This window comes from Rattus norvegicus, chromosome 5 (genome assembly GCF_036323735.1).
Source record: "Rattus norvegicus strain BN/NHsdMcwi chromosome 5, GRCr8, whole genome shotgun sequence".
NCBI lineage: Eukaryota > Metazoa > Chordata > Mammalia > Rodentia > Muridae > Rattus > Rattus norvegicus.
The window spans coordinates 139,272,872-139,291,938 of record NC_086023.1 but is presented as its reverse complement, the minus strand read 5'-3'; the positions used below and the strand labels follow the sequence as shown (position 1 = coordinate 139,291,938).

At 42.3% G+C, this 19,067-nt stretch overlaps 1 protein-coding gene across 5 annotated transcripts in view; it reads right to left on the bottom strand.

Annotated features, from left to right (window-relative positions):
• Scmh1 (Scm polycomb group protein homolog 1) overlaps positions 1 to 15,587 on the bottom strand; it is a 124,767-nt gene extending 109,180 nt beyond the window's left edge. The window contains exon 1 of one of the 5 annotated variants that reach the window (XM_039110303.2): positions 15,198 to 15,587. The gene's annotated coding sequence lies outside the window, so the exon portion shown is untranslated. The remainder of the gene's footprint in view (positions 1 to 15,197) is intronic. The other 4 variants (XM_039110305.2, XM_039110302.2, XM_039110300.2 and 1 more) reach the window with 4 other exon arrangements.
• Positions 15,588 to 19,067: the final 3,480 nt, after the last annotated feature.

Genomic DNA, 19,067 nt, shown 5'->3' with positions numbered 1-19,067 from the left:
TTTTCACAAAGAGTTTCTCACTGACCTAGAACTCATCAATTGGGCTGCACCTGGGCAAGCCCCTGGAGTCCTCTGTCTCTGACTCCCAGGACCAGGATTACAAGTGTGCACCACCACACCCAGCTTTTCCTATGGGTGTTGTGAATCTAAACTCAGGTCCTCACGCTTACATTGAAAGCATTTTACCTTCTGAGCATCTCCCTAGCCCCTGAAAAGGTTTTATTTTTGAAAGAATTATAGGTCTTTTAAGTTTATCCCATGCTTTTCATACAGACAAAATCATAACTACTCAACTCTCATTGACATACAAAGGTAATAACTATTAAAACATTTTAAACATCACACAAACAATTCAAATAAAAATGCACATATATATATGAAATCATTTTTGTTCACAAGCCAATGTGAGGACATATTCACAATTCTGTCAAATAATGGCACTGTGTTTTCAATTAAGAAACAATATTATATGGTAAGAATTGTTTACATTTGTCTGAATGCTTTCTGTTGACCTGCACTTGGCACAGTTTTGACAGCTACATGTATGACATATATATGAAAAAATTTATTTGACATCCAGTTAGCATATACTCTGGCACATAAGTCTATCTATAGATTGCAGTTTGTCAGACCCATAAAATGAGTCAACCATTTGGCATATCATTATGAAGAAATATGTTTTAATTAAATTTCAAATAAATAGCATCTAATCCTTTATTTGAACAGTTTTAGATTTATGGGAAATTGCATAGATATTTTGTACTTTTCATTCATTTTGCTGGCTATAATATTTTGTATCATAATAACATGCATATTATCAGTTATAGTTAATAAACCAATGCAAATGCCCTATCAATTATAAAGACAATACTTGAGACATGTTTTCTCAATTTTACCTAACACACTCTTTGTTCCATGATGACCCCCAAGTGATCAAGTGATTACAATATATTTAGTTGTCTTATCTTCTTACGCTTAAGCTTGGCTTGAAAAGTCTCTCAGACTTTTTTCCTCTTACTCATGTACAAAGTTTTGAGGAGTATAGCTATTTTTCAGACTGGTCTTCAGCTAGTATTTGTTTGATGCTCTTGTCATGAGGAGAGTAGGGTTATAGGCTTGTTAAGGAAAGACACTGAAGTAAAATTCCTCTCACCTAGATAAAAAACTCCATCTCCCTCTGGAGCACCAGGAGAGTGTGGTTAAAGAACTGTTAAAATACCAGGCATTGTTAAAGTACTGTTAAATCTGGGAACTAAGAAGATGGCCTAGACTATAAAGTGATTACTGTAGAAGCATGACTCTTGACTTTGAGCCCAGCAAACATGTAAAAGCTGTGTGTGTGTGGCATGTACCTATTATCCCAGTGCTGAGAAAATAGAGAGGGGAGAATCCTTAGAGCGTGCTGACAAGCCAGTCTAGTCAAATCTGTAAGTTTCAGATTCAGTGAGAGACTGTCTCAAAAAATACGGTGAAGGGCCAATTGAAGAACACACACAAATTAATATCTGACTTATATACATACACACATCTTCCAATACATATACTTAAACAGGTATACACATAAAAATATCTACTAAAGTCACAATCAGTGTTGGTAAGTTCTTTCTGATTTTACTGCAGGGGCTAAAGTCCGGTGGTTAAGAATACCAATTGCTTTTCCAGATGACCGGAGTTCAGTTCGCAGAAACCATATGGACTACTACTCTAGTTCCAAGGGATCCAATGCCTTTGGTATCTGCAGGTATCAAGCACACAAGTGGTACAGACATACATACATACACACAGATGAAACATCCACGCACATAAAATTAATTTTAAAAAAGGATCTTGTAAGCATACCCAATGGATGTTCACTTTACTGTAAATGAACAAAGATATTAAGGGTGGGGCAATGTGACCCTATAGTTAAATTCTCTCTTGCTTCTTCGGCTGCTGAAAGAGGACTCTTTTTTTTTTTTTTAATTTGGCATTTTACATTTATTAAGAGGAAAATTTTTGTTTTGTTAAGGTTTTTGTATTTTTTTAAATTTTATTTTACTTGGATATGTTATGTATTTACATTTCAGATGTTATATACTTTACCACCTCTCCTGTACCCCCCTCTCCTTTTTTTTTTTTTTTAATTAACTTGAGTATTTCTTATATACATTTCGAGTGTTATTCCCTTTCCCGGTTTCCGGGCAAACATCCCCCTCCCCCCTCCCCTTCCTTATGGGTGTTCCCCTCCCAACCCTCCCCCCATTGCCACCCTCCCCCCATAGACTAGTTCACTGGGGGTTCAGTCTTAGCAGGACCCAGGGCTTCCCCTTCCACTGGTGCTCTTACTAGGATATTCATTGCTACCTATGGGGTCAGAGTCCAGGGTCAGTCCATGTATAGTCTTTAGGTAGTGGCTTAGTCCCTGGAAGCTCTGGTTGCTTGGCATTGTTGTACTTTTGGGGTCTCGAGCCCCTTCAAGCTCTTCCAGTTCTTTCTCTGATTCCTTCAATAGGGGACCAGTTCAGTGGTTTGCTGCTGGCATTCGCCTCTGTATTTGCTGTATTCTGGCTGTGTCTCTCAGGAGCGATCTACATCCGGCTCCTGTCGGTCTGCACTTCTTTGCTTCATCCATCTTGTCTAATTGGGTGGCTGTATATGTATGGGCCACATGTGGGGCAGGCTCTGAATGGGTGTTCCTTCAGTCTCTGTTTTAATCTTTGCCTCTCCCTTCCCTGCCAAGGGTATTCTTTTTCCTCATTTAAAGAAGGAGTGAAGCATTCCCATTTTGATCATCCGTCTTGAGTTTCGTTTGTTCTAGGGATCTAGGGTAATTCAAGCATTTGGGCTAATAGCCACTTATCAATGAGTGCATACCATGTATGTCTTTCTGTGACTGGGTTAGCTCACTCAGGATGATATTTTCCAGTTCCAACCATTTGCCTACGAATTTCATAAACTCGTTGTTTTTGATAGCTGAGTAATATTCCATTGTGTAGATGTACCACATTTTCTGTATCCATTCCTCTGTTGAAGGGCATCTGGGTTCTTTCCAGTTTCTGGCTATTATAAATAAGGCTGCGATGAACATAGTGGAGCACGTGTCTCTTTTATATGTTGAGGCATCTTTTGGGTATATGCCCAAGAGAGGTATAGCTGGATCCTCAGGCAATTCAATGTCCAATTTTCTGAGGAACCTCCAGACTGATTTCCAGAATGGTTTTACCAGTCTGCAATCCCACCAACAATGGAGGAGTGTTTGAAAGAGGACTCTTAAAGGAACACTAGCTGTTTCCAACACTCCATAGATACTTTGAAAGAACTTCATAATGACTAAAGCCGATTGCTCTGGCTCCTGAAGGTACAGCCTTAGCCAGGACTGTTTGCAACAGTTTGTACCTGTCTTTTTGCTATTACAAGCCTCAGTACACTCCAGATGACCCTGTAACCATTCCCAACAAAGGTAAAAGGAGCATTTTTCCTGGTGGGACTACTGTGGCAGGTACTAAAAAGACATTGATGCAATTGGTGCAAAACAAACCTTCATCTGAATGACAGGTTTGCTATGATTGGTGCAAACACCCATTTTCTGGCTCTATGAGCAAGGAGTTTGGTTATTTGGCTGAGAGACAACTCCTCTGCCATTGCAAAATTAGGCACAAGTAAAAGCTTCTTGGGTGGTCTTTTCTTGTCTACTTCTAGTGTTGGGAACTGAGCTAGTATCAGAAAGAGAGAAGCAGCAGAGAAAATAGCAGTGACAGCAAGACAGCAGAAAGGCAGACAGAGGAGCAGCCAGGACTCAGAGCTGCAGAAGCAGATCTGTCTGTATATACACAAGACGGGTGGTCAAATGCAGCACACTCAGCGATGGCAACAATAGTGGTTGAAGAGCATCAGTGGGGGTTGGGGATTTAGCTCAGTGGTAGAGCGCTTGCCTAGCAAGCGCAAGGCCCTGGGTTTGGTCTCCAGCTCCGGAAAAAAAGAAAAGAAAGAAAAAAAAAGAAACGCATCAGTGGTCACCTCTTGAACAGTAGCAACTAGGAAAAGAGGTCATAGTAGTAAGAGGGAACTGAACAATTCAAGAGGCCATCTAGGGCAGAAACAAGGAGAATGGCAGAAGTAGGAAGAGAACAGAGAGCTGAGTCTGACAAAGAACTGAAGACTATAAGGAACCTGAGAAGAGAAGCTGCAGCCCCCTATCACTTGAAGAGTTCCTGAGAGCTGACAAGCTCTTAGGAACACACCAGAGGTCTCAGACACTCAAGACCAGGAGCTGTAAAATTGACAACTGCCAAGGGCTAGGGAATCTCAATTTTTCAGGCCAATGAGGGAGCTGGAATACTGTAGCGCTAAGGGCCTGGCTTCCTGAAGCCTGCAGGAAAACTGTAACACTAGAAGGTACTTTCTGTCTGCTGCTTCTCCACCTGCCTACTGCCATGGCTTCTGGGGTCAAATGCTAACTGGCACCATGCCAAAGCCTAGCCCTTGGGCTTTGTTTTGCCTAACTACTGTTTCTAACCTAGTAGACCAAAAGAACCCCAGCCAGGGTACTGGTAATAAAGTCAGCAAGGAAAAAAACCATCTCATCCTTCTTTGTGTCATTAGAGAGTTTGTAAGAGACTGGCTGAGCTGGGAAAGCAGATGCAAACCAAAGGTTGCGAGAGTATAGAAATTTTGGAGCTTATTAAAACATGGGCATTAACTCTTTAAAAAAAAAGGAAAATACATTTTCTCAAATTCAAAATCAACCCCAGGCTGAGGAAATGACTTTATTGGTAGAATGCTTGCCATGAAGCATGCTGTAGTCCCCAGAACCCAATTTAAAGAAAAAAAAAAAAAAAAAGACCAGATATGGTAATATGAACTTGTAACCTTAACACTGGAAGGCTAAGACCAGATGAGGATCCACAGGGTGCCAGCAGTCTAGCCTAACATGGGAGGTCCAGATCAATGAAAACCTGTCTCAGAAATAAGGTGGGCAGTATTCCTGAGGTTTTCCTCTGGCCGCCATACGCATGCATATCACCTGCATGGGCACCACCACGTGCAGTAAGGATCTTGATTGATTTACTGAAGCATTTCATTCTTCTACTTAGATACTAATGAATTTTCTGTCAGTCTAACAAATACCTGGGACAACCTACTAATGAAGAGAAAACATTTATTTTGGCTCAAGTTTAGAGAATTCAACCCATATTCAATTGGCCCTGTCATTCTGGGCCTGTGGCAGATCAGCATTGTAGCAGTGCAAAGCTGTCTAACTATTGGTAGAAAGCAGGGAAAAAATGAAAGAAGATACTGATGTCCCAACGTTGCTTTTGAGAGCATCCCCTAATAGCCCGGAGACCTCCTGTTAGGCCCATATTTTAAAGGGTTCAATAGCATCTAAAAGCACCAACCTGGGGACCAAGTCTTTAACAAATGGGCCTTTTACAGGGACACTTAAGACTCAAACTATAGCATCAGGATTCTAGTTTGCCTATACTGTTTGATGAAATAAAATATACTCAGTAAACATATGTGTTAACTGTCATAAATCAACTTATAAAGTCCTAAAATTATAGGAAACTCCTGGGACAGTGTACACAGTAAATAGAAAAGGCAATGCCATTAAGTTAGGCTGGCCTGTGTTTGGAACTGTGTCCTAACATGCATTACTTAATTGTGGCCAAATATTTGAGTCCCACCATCTATTTTTAACATATCAAATAGAATTAATAATACTTATATGCAGTTATCAAAAATGTTTTAATGTTTCAGTGTATCTAGAAAATACCCAAGCTACTCAAGAAAGGTTACCCTCCTGCTTAGTTTAATACCTTATGTGGAAAAGGTATATATAGCTACATTCTAGAATAAGACAAGATATGTATAAACACACATAAAGAAGATCTGGTTGCCACCTTGATACACTGGATAAACTCTGAAGCAATTTCCCATGCTTCCCCCTCCCCTACCTCATATAACTAGTTCATGCCTGATATACAGCAGCTAATCAAATACCTGATGATATGTGAGCCAAGAGTCAATAGAGCTAGCTAGATTCCAGCTTTCATGCCTTTGCCAAGCTATTTCTTTCAGTGGACCTCAAGTTTTGTCACTGAACATCTAGCAGTTCCAGAACTTGAGTTAGAAGAGATCTTAGATATCACTATTGCAATGTCCTTGCCTAAATCACAAAACCAGCAAATGGAAGACTAGGATTGAAGAGGGACTTTCTAACCACCAAGTTATACAACTATGTCCAGATTGTTGAGGTTTTTCTTTTTCTTTTTTTTTAATTAGACGTATCTGTGGGATTGGGGGGGGGGTGTGCACACAAGTGCAGGTGCCCTCAGAAATCAAAGGCAATGGAACCCCCTAGAGCTGAAGTTACAGAAGGTTATGATCTACCCAGTGTAGGTGTGTAGGTGATGGGAACTGAATTCAGATCCTCTGTAAGAGCAAAACCCACTCTTAGTCACTGAACCATTTCTCCTGACCCCAATTTCCAGATTGTTAAATTCTACTTAAAAGTTCTCTTCCATCCTCTCAGTTGTAAAGTGTTTAAGTGTTTCTTTAGAGTATCCAGAAGCCCTTTACTTTGTCTTGAAATCCACTAAAATCATAAGGATAAGTTCTATTTTTGTTAAAAATCAGCAGATACAGAGTAAACAAAATTGTCAATATCAATCCCGATTAGCTAAGAGAAACTACGATTATAGTCTTCAAAGGATAAAATTCCTTTCTTCATGTTGATACACCAAGCTCTTTTGAGTTATATCTTACTCTATCATCTTCTCAAACTAATGGGGTTATAATCACCAGCCCAGAGAATAGGTAGTAGGTTGAATAATTAGTATTCTGAGACCTGTTCCTCTATTGTCTTGGTGTCTTGTATTTAAAGCAAATGACTTTAAGTGAATGCTGGTTTTTTTTTAATCTTTGTTTTGACTACTTTTGTTTTTCATACTATGACTATTCTTTTTTAACTTATTGTTGCCTCCTTGACACACAATAACAATATTACTCAAAACACTATTTCTTACCAAATTTGTTTATATGTTTATTGATTATATACATAGACTCTGGTCCCAGGCTGCCAGAGTTCAAATCTTAGTTTTACAATTAGCCAACCTCGTGACTTTGAGCAGTCTGTTTAAGTTCTATGTTGTTTGGTGCTATACAGATAAACGATGCTGTACTGTTCTTCCTCTTAATCCCTTCTTCCAAGGCATTTCTTTGGCTGACACTATTCCATTCAAAGGGGTCTTTATCTCTTCCTATGGAAAGCTGTTTTTTCATCATCTCTTCCTCAGAGTTTATATGCCATTCTCACTACAGAGGCTACCAAAGGTCTCTTCCTCTTCTGCCTTGGCAGACTGCTCTTCTCACCTTTGTGTTCTGATAGTAATTTTAATGTATTCCAACCAAAACACTTGTTATGCTAGATTCAAGGAGTTTAGGTAATTTAATACACCATGTATTAGGCTATTTCAGACCTACAAAACCAGAAATTTTACATGATTCAACTTAATTATATCTCTTTATACTTCTGCTATCTTCTTCCCATACTACACTCATAAAAAGGACTCTATATTGATATTTAAAACACAACTGGTGAGACCATATTTTTAAGTATAGTGGATACATATATTCACTACACAGTTGAAATCCAATTTAAGCTTTATATACCTATTTTTTGAAATTTACTCTGTAGTCAAATGTTTGTGAGATTTACAAGTTCATTTTCAATATCATATGTCATTATATTAGGTAAAGTGTCAGTATTTTCATCCTTTTGTTAAAAGATATTTGAACCAGTTTTTTTGTTGGTTGGTTTTTTCTTTGTTTTTTTGAGACAGGATCTCTCTTTGTAGCCCTGGCTGTCATGGAGCTCAATATGTAGACCAGGCTGGCCTCAAACTCACAGAAATCCACTTACCTCTCTGCCTCCTGTGTGCTAGGATTAAAGGCATGTGCCACCATGCCCGATCTTAGTCGTATTATTTTGTTATAATCATGTGTGAATATTTTTGTATGTTTCTTTTTTTAATTATTTATTTTTTGAGGTTATAATATTGCATTATTTCCCCTTTCCTCTCACTTACCCTTCCTTATTCCCTTTCAAATTCTTATCCATTCTCCATTAATTCTTGCTACATACATATATGTATATGTACACATAAACACAACTGCTCAATCTGTATGTTACACATATGTATGTTTTCAGGGCTAACCAGTCGGTATTGGATAGCCAATTGATGTCCTCTTCCTTGGGAAAGACTATTTCTCCATTCTCAGCATTCCTTAATTGTCTGTAGTTCTCTGAGTAGGGTGGAGGTCTTTGGGATTTCCCCACTCTTTCATTTCCCATCTTACCCCTCTGGCCACTTTAGCATGTCTCTTGTTGCCCTTGTTTAACTCATGTTTAGGTAGCCATGCTGGTGAGGCCTTATGGGTGTAACAGTTTACTGTCAACAGGTATAGCCAAATTGTTTTTTCTGCTGTGGTTGTGTAATTACTAGTCTTACTAACAGTACCCAAGAGCTCTTTAGCTCTTCATCTCCACTAACTTTTGATATTGCAAGGCTTTGTTTTTGCCAATTTGATAGGTATAAAATGACATCTTGTAAGAATTTAATTTGTCCGAATGGTTAATAAACATTTTGTCTGTCTTATCTGTCTAATGATTTGTCTGGTTTAATTCACTTAAAGGGATTTTTATTATTGTATTAATATTGGCTATTAGGTGTACCACAAATATTTTTTCAACTCTATGACTTATCTTTTAATTTTTTTACAGTATCCATCTTTATCATAGTATACTACTAGTTTTATGTCAATTTGACACAAGCTAGAGTTAGCAGAGAGGATCCTTAAGATCCAGCTGTAAGGCATTTTTTAAATTAGTGATCAATGGAGGAGGACACAGTTTATTTTGTGAGTGGTACTACTCCAAGGCTGGTAGTCCTGAGTTCTTAAAAAAAAAGAAAAAAAAAGAAAAAAAAAAAAAGGCAGGTTAAGCAAACCAGTCAGCAGCACCCCTCTATGGTCCCTGCTTCCCTGTTCTGACTGGTGTGAGTCGCTGCCCTCAATGCTTTTGATGACTTCCTGTTATGTGGAACTGTGAGTAAAATAATCGTCACATTGCATTAGGTCATGCCATTTCATCACAGCAATAGTAACCATGACTGAGACACAGGGAATAGATCATAGCAGAGTCTGGACACAAACATTGATTAGACACAAATAAATATTTGTTGAACTGATGAACAAATCAAAGTCTGTAAAAATGCAAACAACAGCAACAACTTGTCTAACCTCAAATACATATTCTCTTACTTTGGTATTATGAGCCTTTATGTAAGTGTTTATACTCCTAATTTTTTTATTTTACTTTATTTTGGGGGATGAGATTTTCTACATAACCCTGGTTGATCTGGAATTTGCTTTATTTTTGAAGAAGCAAATGTAATGTGATTTGGAAACTTTCTGGCACAGTGGAATACTACAAAATCAGAATTGGAAGTCTAAACCTCTAAATTATTTGTTATCAATGAATATACTGACCTCTCTGTTTTCTCTCATACTTCACAGGGCACAGTGGTTAAAACAGTCTCATTTCCACCATGTTAGAGTGCCCCAGAGCAATGGTTGTGTGTCTTAGGATTTCAACTGCTGTGATAATATGCTGATCAAAAGCAACTTGGGGATGGCAGGGTTTAGTTCATCCTACACTTCCTTATCATGGGCCATTATCAAAGGAAGTCAGGGCAGGAACCTGGAGGCAGGAACTGATGGAAAGCCACGGAGGGTGCTGCTTGTTGGCCTGTTCACTATGGTTTGTTCAGCCTGCTGTCTTTTACCACTCAGGTCCACCCACCCAGGGGTGGCACTGCTCATCAATCAAGAAAATGCAACATCAGCTTGCTCACAGGCCAATCTGGTGGGAGCACTTTCTCCACCGAGGTTCCCTCTTCCCAAATGACTTTCTCTAGGTTGTGTCAAGCGAGCATAAAACTGTCTAGTACAGTAAGGACAGAGTAAAGCAACTCTAATAAAACACTCTAAGAAAGTTTCTGGGAATGTGGCTATAAGTCAAGCAACAAAGCCCACTGCAGATAAAATGAAAATACATGTATATGCTTCTGTTTTAAAAAGTGAATAATACTTAGAATCAATAACAAGGGTAAATAATACAGCAGCACTTATAAGCATCAAAAATTAGGAAAATTAATTCATGATGATTATCAGGAGAACAACCATGCGGTTCAATAATACCAAGTTTTTAGAAAGAGGTCAAAAGAGGCAGTGAGCCACGCTGAACAAAGCAGGGTGTAGTAAGTCCTGGTTTTGAGGAGTCACCCTGATACTTCCTAGCTGTTCACAATTGGGCACACCGTTTTCTCCAACTGCACTTCAGTTTCTGATCAGAAAATCCTGTTGACAATGCCTGGCATCTCATTATTAGGATTAGTACAGACTTCAGATTTAAAAGATGTACACAACATCTGTCAATATTCTGCAGCTAAAATTGTCTGCCCTTCCCCACAGCTTCCACCTCTCTACTGTGACCTGTAGCACCTCCAAGCCAAACTGGACACTAGCTGTACAAGGTCCTTGATAGCTAGAGGTAGCATTAAAACTTTGACCAAGGTATCAATTTCAGATAAGGAAAAAGGAACCCAATATCCAGTGTCTTGTGTGACCAATAACTACCAAGAACTTACTCAAATGTTCTTCAACCTTACAGCTATCCCTTCCCTCATTTTATAAAGATGTGGAGTGTCTGAGAATCAAAGTGACTGCTCTCCATGCAGTTAACATTCAGCAACACTGAGAGAGCTAGGCTTCATCTTAACTCTAAGTTAGTATGGTGGGAAAGAGGATCTTTTCCTGATAAAATACAGAATTTGACTGAGCCTATCTCCCAAATAAGATCCTTGCAAGGATTAAACTAGAGCTTCAAAACAAACCATAACGGTTACTTTGTTAATCTGAGATTGGCCTACAGAGGGACTTATTTTCAAAGAGGAATCTATTTACTTCAAACAAAAATCTGAACTTAAATTAATGTGTATAAACAAGCACATGGTAAACTGGGGTACAACCTACTATTATTGATATATCTGCAACCAATCCCAAATGTGATAGTGTCGAGGCTCTCACAGAACAGCTCAAGTCCATTTCTCTAGCTACACAGTACCCGAATTTGTGTCAAAGCTAATAATTTGAGCAAAATACTCTATACTTGATAGAGTACACTTGGTAGCTAGGCATAATTATTACTTAATCTGCTGAGATATCTTGGATGTGAAGACTAAACTTATTTCCAAATGTTGAAAGTGATTGCTCTTCCCTGCTGTGCCTTCGCTTCCCTTAGGTCAAAGAGCAGTTGCTGTATTCTGCCTAATAATTTGGTAAGTGTGTGTGTGTTTGGGGGGGGCTTCATTTCTGTAGGCAGAGTATAAGCCCATTAAAAGTAGAGACAAGAAAATTAACATTTACTTTACTTATATAAAGAGCCAATTGCTTTTCTAGTGCCTCTTGTGGTTTTATGTAAACGTTGTGAAATTCTATGGAATAAGAATTTATTTTATTTATTTATTTTATATTTATCAGGGTATTTACAGTCACAAGGCTGGAAAGTAACAGAGCCTAGATGTAAACCCTGGTGTTTCTAAATCCAAACCTAGGCTCTTTCTAAACCACAGGTTAGACTCACTGCTTTATCTAATTGTTTCCCTACTTACTACCTATAAGCATCAGAGGAAAATCCCTTTGTCGTTATATATGGGCAGAAAAGATTCAATATATGGTATTTGCCCTTATTGTCAAGACTCAAAAATGACTCTTTGGTGCAAACAATAATTGATGTGAGTCCTGAATAAAACTGAAGAGATCAGAACCCTGCCTATAAGAGGGAAGAGGTAAGAACCCTGACTTACCCACTCCTGCATTTGAAAGTCCCCCTCTGAGGTCTGTGCCATCTGGCAGTACCACTCTCTGCCCCACTGCCTCCTGTGTCATCTACCACCTCAATTACTCCTTTATCTTTGTTGCACCTGGGTCGCACTCCTCCTCTTTTCCTCATCCCGTCATCCTAAATCACTCTGCTATCCTCACAGCGCCGTCATACTTCACTTCCATGACCTTCGCTTCTGTTGTTTTAGTTAGCCAACCCCGCACACACATGTCTACATACACATCTAGTTGTCACCTAGAACAGTTCCACATCAGACAACTTCATTATTTATAATAGTAAACTAATATTTTATGTTCTGACCACAACCTGTTTTCTTCCACATTACTTCCACTATATTTGTCCCCTGGTCTAACTCAAAAAATTCCTAAATCTAAAAATAAGAAATAAAATAAACCCATCTTCAAGTGTTTCCTGTTTCAATTAACAACACCATCCTCCCATGCTCATCCAAGCCTAAGGTCCTGAGTACAACAGGAATTATTCCCTCATAAACATAAGACCTCATAAGCTTTCTCAAATTCATTTCTTTTTCATCTCTGTGACCATTTTTAATGTTACATCAATCATATCTATGTTTTTTTAGTAAGCCTTTCAGTGATTAAAGAACATCCCCCACTGAATTAATTTCACATTTGTTTACATATATATAATGCCCACCATAACACAACCTCTGCCTGACTGGAGCATCATAATTTACATTTTATCTTTACTGTCCCATTACTGGCAGTCACAAATGCTGTGGGTTTTGTGGGGGCGGCTCCTTTTCTCACACTTTCATTTGTTCTATTTTCTCTAAGGCATATTCAACTCCTCTTGGCCCCCTTATCACGGTAGCCTGGGCTCATCCCTCCCAAAGCCTTCCCTCAAAGCCTGGCTTGTTCAAAAACCCTTACTTAGGCAACCAGAGCACTTTATGTGCAGTATCTAACTTTTATTGCGATAACCTGTGTACATGCCACATTGATCCAGCTCCACAATGATTAGAAATGTCTCACTTCTCTGTGTCCAAAGAAATGTGTGCAGCTTAGCACCATATATAACACAATATCTAACACATGGTAGTATATAAGTATAAAGGTACAATACAACAAGTTTAAATTTCATTCTCATGTTCATGCCAATGTTTTCCCAGGTTTGAATTCTTACACTGGAGGGTTCAGAGACTTCTGTACCTATATAGTTCTATACAGAATGGTACCACAGAAAGCTTTTAACAAGTTACACAAAAGTGAAACATTTGTACAAACACACCAGAAATTAAAATCTGACATTCGTGGGGCTGAAGAGATAGCTCAGTGTTTAAGATCATGTATCTCTCCTCCAGAGGAACCAAGCTCAGCTCTTAGCACCCAACTGTTACCTTACAACTGCCTGTAACTCCAGCTGTAGGGCGTATTCCACTGGCCTCCAGGGGTAACTACACTCAAGTGCACACACACACACACACACACACACACACACACACACAATTAAAAATAAATACCTTTAAAAAATTTTTTTACATATATGCTACAAACTTTAAAACCACTAACTATTCAAGAAACAAAGACATAGGGCAAAGATAAACACAGTTCCGACTGCTGGTATGCGTTGGCCTTAGCTATAAAAACAGTGAAACTTCCCTAGATCTTGAACAAGGTCCCAGACACAGAGTTTAGCATTTTATCTACAAGGCCATCACTTCTCTAATGGGCTTAAGAAATTACTTCTTTGCAGGGACGCTTAGGCAAGGGTCTAAGAAACCGATAAAAGATCCTTTTAAGTACTGTGACCCTATGTACCACCAAGGCTAAGTGACTTAAAAGAAATTAAACTACCAAAAAAAAAAAAAGAATGCTTTTTAATGAGCAACAAAAAGTGTTGTTTTTCACAAGTTGAGGCCTTCTGTTGGCAGGGAAAAAAAGCAGAGTTCATTGTAATAAAGCAGTTCTCTCTCCAAACAAATATTAAATTGCAGTTTGGCACCAATCTAGGTCTCAGTCCTTTTTAGAGCAAAAATAATAAGCTCTTTTATTTGCATGATATATTACACTGTACAACCTTCTGATATACATTCCCTCACTTGATGAAGTGTTCAATTTTTCAAAGGACGAGAAACCACAAAACAGGATGATCTCTTTCAACTTGGGTGAACACATGCTACTAGACAGCTTTCCCTCACCGCTCCCCACCCCCACCCCCTAATTCAACGCAGTACGAAAATGAGGAAGAGAGAGCACTTTTTATTTAAGGTCAGCCGTTTAGGGTCAAAGCTCTTCCCTCGGAAACGATAGAGTTTGGTCACTCTGTTCAGAATAGCCTCTTCTGTGGGGGCAATATGGGCACACTAGTGCTCATCAAAGGAGCGGGTCAAAGACCAGAGTAAAGAGAAAGACTAAAGGAATTGGGAGTTAGCCAAAATAAGACTCAGGGGACACGATTACTATCTTCACTCCGAACAGCTGCCCACGAGGGAAACGAAGCAGAAAGACGGGAGACAGCCGTTTCTTTCTTTCTACCTATAACCAAATCCATCCAGGATCGGACTGGGTTACTTTGGAACGGTATTAGAACGAAGAGCCGTCCTAAAAGGTTCGCCAAATTACTGGGATATTATTTGGGATTTTTCAAGATACTTTCATTCCGAATAGGATGAGAGTAGAGTAAACTGGATGTCTCTCGGTTCCCTTCGCTTCTGGAGATTTGGGGGGTGGGGGGTCACCCATCTACCTGGGAACCCCTTTCCCTGCTGTGCTCCAAGGTTGCCCTCCGTCCCCAACTGAGGTTCGAAACCTGCTGTAGCGGCCGGGTGCTGGCCGGGTTCCAGGCAGGTGGCACACGTGAATTCCCCCCAGCCGCGGGACGCCGGCAGACAGCTCCAAGCCCACGGCGCCCACGACCCCCGGTCCTCCGCTGCTGGGACCCAGGAGAATCTCGCTGGCGACGCGTCCCCCCAGCCCGAAAGAGCCTCCGCACTGGGCCCGAGCCAGGCTTCGCGGTTCCGCCCCAAGCCCTGCTGCCCGCTCCGAAGGGGCCCTGAGCGGGGACTCGCGCGCCGCGCCCCCGGCCGACTCGGGCGCGTCAGGCCGCCGCCGGACACTGGGCCCGAGTGGATGCGACGCAGGCCGCCGGGGTTCGGGCCGGGTTGACACGGCGGCCGAGGGCCGCGGACACAGACCCCGGGGTCACCGGGCGGGGACTCGCTCCGGCCCGTTACCCTAGGGCGGGCCCCTCAGGAAACCGGCCCCGCTGGCGGCGGCAGCGAGGCGCTTACCTGAGGGCGACAGCTGCGCGGGGCGCGGGCGGCTCACTCACTCCCTTCTAGCCGCCATGTTTCCGCTGCGCAGGGAGCGAGCGAGGACGCCGGCAGGGGCGGGCGGCGGCTAAGGAGAGCGGCTTGGCTGAGGCGGCGGCGGCGGGCGGCGGGCGGCGGGCGGCGGGGGGCTCCACCGAGGTGGCGGCCGAGGGGCGGGGGGAGGGGGCGAGAGCTGCCCAGCCCCGCCCGTCAGAGACTCCTGCCGCGAGGTGGCGCGCACCGCGGCGGTTGGGCTCTGGCGCGCGCGGGGCGGCGGGAAGGGGCGACCCCCCTCGCGTCTTCCCGCCGCCTCGCGACCGCCAACCCTAAGCGCCGGACCCACAGTATTGCTCGCGTCTCCCACACAAGCGAGTGACGTCCTTTGAGGTCCCAAGTTCGAATCCCGTCGGCCCTCAGCCCCCACCCGGCTAGTGGCCGACTGTGAGTGACCTTAAAAAGAGTTCCTTCGCACCTTTTCTCTTTCCAGTGCGCAGGCGGGAGGAGAAATACTCTGAGGAGAAAATGAGTGTGCCCCAAAAGGGTACAACAGCACTAAAGAAAGCAGCCCTTCTCTTTTGCCCCGCGTGGGCTTTGAACCTTAGTGTGCTAGGTATGGTGACCCTGGGTTCTTCCAGTGATGCACCCCCACTCCACACACAATTGCGTTTCAGGAACGTGAGGTTTTAGCTCGCGGAAACTGAAGTACAAGGAGATAGAGTTACTTCTCCAAGGTCACACGATTTCGATGGCTGTGCTCTAGCCAGAGGGTCAGGTGTTAGGGGAAGAACTGGTTGATTTTTATCAACTTGAAACAAATCTACACTTATCTCGGAAGACGGAATCTCAGTTGCGGAATTGTCTCCATCAGATTGGCCTGTAGGCAAAGTCTGTGTGGGCATTTTCATGATTAATGATTGATGTGGGAGGTGCTACCCCGAGGTGGTCCGAGGTGGCATAAAGAAAGCAGACCAAGAAGAGCAAGTCCCCAAAGCAGTGTTCCTCCACAGCCTCTACTTCAGTTCCGTCTCCATGTTGCTGCTCTGACCTCCCTCAGATGGGCAATGTTGTGAAAGTGTGAACCAAATAATCCGTTTCCTCTCCCAAGTTGCTTTTAGTAGTGGTCTTTATCACGGGTATAGAACCCAAACCAGAACTGGAGGGTTCCAGGAAAAGCAGCCCTTGGCCCTAGGCTCATTCAATAGGAAGCTGCAAGGGAAGGCATCTCAGGGTAAGGGAAGGCTTAGAGGAAAGATGTAGCAGAGATGGCTACCAGGAGTCTGAGAGGCTCTGGGAATATGGTGGAGAAGGAAGAGAAGGCAAAGCATAGGAGTTCCCTGCACTCTAGATTAGAGCTTCGAATTGGTTTGAGTCCATGATAATATGCACCTTGAGACTCAAGGTTCCCTAAGATCCTTTCAGGGGTCAGTGAACTGAGGTGTCTTTTTCTTAATAATGCTTTGTTGGGAGCTCAGTGTGAAGATTCTTGTGCCCACAGCTCTCCAGGAAAACCAGAAATGTTAAGCCATTAAGCAGCATCCCTCTGTGGCCTCTCTATCGGCTCCTGCCTCCTGGTCCCTTTCTTGCTTGAGTTCCCGCCCTGATCTCCCTCAGTAATGGGCTGTTACCTGGAAGTACAGCAAAAGAAAACCTCTTTCTCCCCAAGTTGTTTCAACCATGGTATTTCATCGCAGGACAGTATCCAAGTTTACCAGGATCCCACTGAGTAGTCTGCGATCAAAATTCTGAGGGGACTATTTGTGTTGGAATGCTAAGAAGGCTAGCCATGGTAGCAGTGAAGCAGAGTGGGTAGTTATAAACTATGGGGCTGACCTTGCCATCTCTGCCTTCCGTTCCCAACACTTGAGAGCTTGAGACAGAAAATCTCCAGCTCAAATCCAGCCTGGGCTACATAGACCCTGCTTCATAAAAAAAAAAAAAAAAAAAAAAAAGCAAAAACCACCAAACAAATAAACAAACAAACAAACAAAAAAACCAAAACAAAAAAAAAAGAGAGAGAATGAAACAGTGAGACAAAGAGAGCCCTCTGGGAGTATCAGATGCCTCTCTCAGTTGTTGAAAGGCTTACCTCAAAGCATTGGCTTCTCTCACCAGCCCTCTGCTCAGACTTGTTGTTCATTTTCAGCTCCACTTCTACCACACAGCTCCGTACCGAGCCCATCCACCTCACGGGTCAAGAAGAAAAGGAGCAACTTCCCTAAACCTTCTCTGTCTTAGTTCAGCACTTCGGGCAAGGGCACTGCCAGACTGACAGCCATCGAGGGGTAAAACTATAGAAGCTGTGTTAGTCTCCTTTCTGCCACAGTGACAGCGGGCCTCAGAGAAATCAAAGGAACCCTTGGTCTTTTCAGAGGTTCCCACGCACTGTCCCTTCCCCTGGCTAACTGTGTGTTCTATGCATGTATGTGCTCATAGGTATGTGTACATGCCTGTGAGCAATCTGTAGAGGCCAGAGGTTGACATCCAATGTCTTTATTGCTTTCCATCTCATCTGTTGAGCCTAGAACTCACTAATTAGCTCGGCTGGCTAGTCTGCGAGACCTGCCTATCCTCACTCCCCCATCCCCATGTTGGGACTAGAGATGTATGCCAACAACTGTGCCAAGGTGCTCCATGATTTCACAGCCGGCACTTTACCCACTGGGCCGTCTTCCTAGTCCCTACCCATTCACTTTTACGTGTGTGGTAAGGAAGCAATAAGAGAGCTCATTTTTATAGCAAAGGCCCACTGAGTTATGAATCTGTCAGTTGATTTAGCTATCTGTGAGGTTAAATCCTTCATGATCCAGTCACTTTCCAAAATGTCCCACCTCATTGCTACTCGGAGGACCAAGCCTTCAGCGCATTAACTTTTAGGACATGTTTAAGATGCAAACCCTAGTGGTGGTTTTGAGATGACTTCCTGTCGTTATCCTAGTCCAATAAAGTAGCTATAGGGGATGTAACCTAAACCCAGACTGTGTTCTCTCCAACTTGCCGCCCACAGCTGCCAGATCCTGGCAGCATGAGTCCTAGTTCATAAAACTTAATAAGCCCTCATTAGCAATGGGCCACAACCCAAACTTCTCAGCCTGGCATTCAAGGCTCTCTATGGTATAACTTTCTAAGTTTTTTTTTCCCACAATCCTTCTTTCTTCTTCTTCGATTTGCTTATTTCTAATCTGTCCTCTGTGTACTCCAGGCTTCCCCATAAACTTTCCATCTTAAAATGCTTTTCTGTCCATCACCATGTGTCTAAGTCCCCCCTGTCTTTCAAACACCTCAATACTGCCTTCACGCAGTCCTCCATGATGTTAAATGTCAAAGCATTTTCCATTGCTGACTCTAAGCCAGGCACTCATTAGGCGCTTCACGTGAACTGTCCTCACTCATCTGTGGGGTGTCGGCTTCTCACAGCAAACCTGTGCTGTAAGTAGTGTAACGATTCACACCTCGTAGGCAAGAAAACCGAGGCACAAAATAAGTGAGGAGTCCCAGGGTCTGCCAGTGCCAGGGTCACACCGGTAAGTGGTGGCCGCACAAAGGACCCTGAGCAGTCTTGTTTTAGAGCATCCTTTCTCAAGCACTGTTTGAATTCTGGATGATTTTCTCCTCTCCTCTCACGGCCTGCCACATGGTCTTCTGATCTTCTCAAAGGGCGTTTAATACTTTTTGTCTCGTTTCTGGGTCACATGATTTATTTTTTCCTACATAATTCAGTGTCTTAGAAGAATGCTTTTAACCAGTGCCTAATCTGCAACAGAAGCTGGTAGACAGTTCATAAATATTCCTAAATGAATGACTAACAGTAGAAGACGAGTAAGGAGAAACAAGTGGTCTGGAGCAGGACCT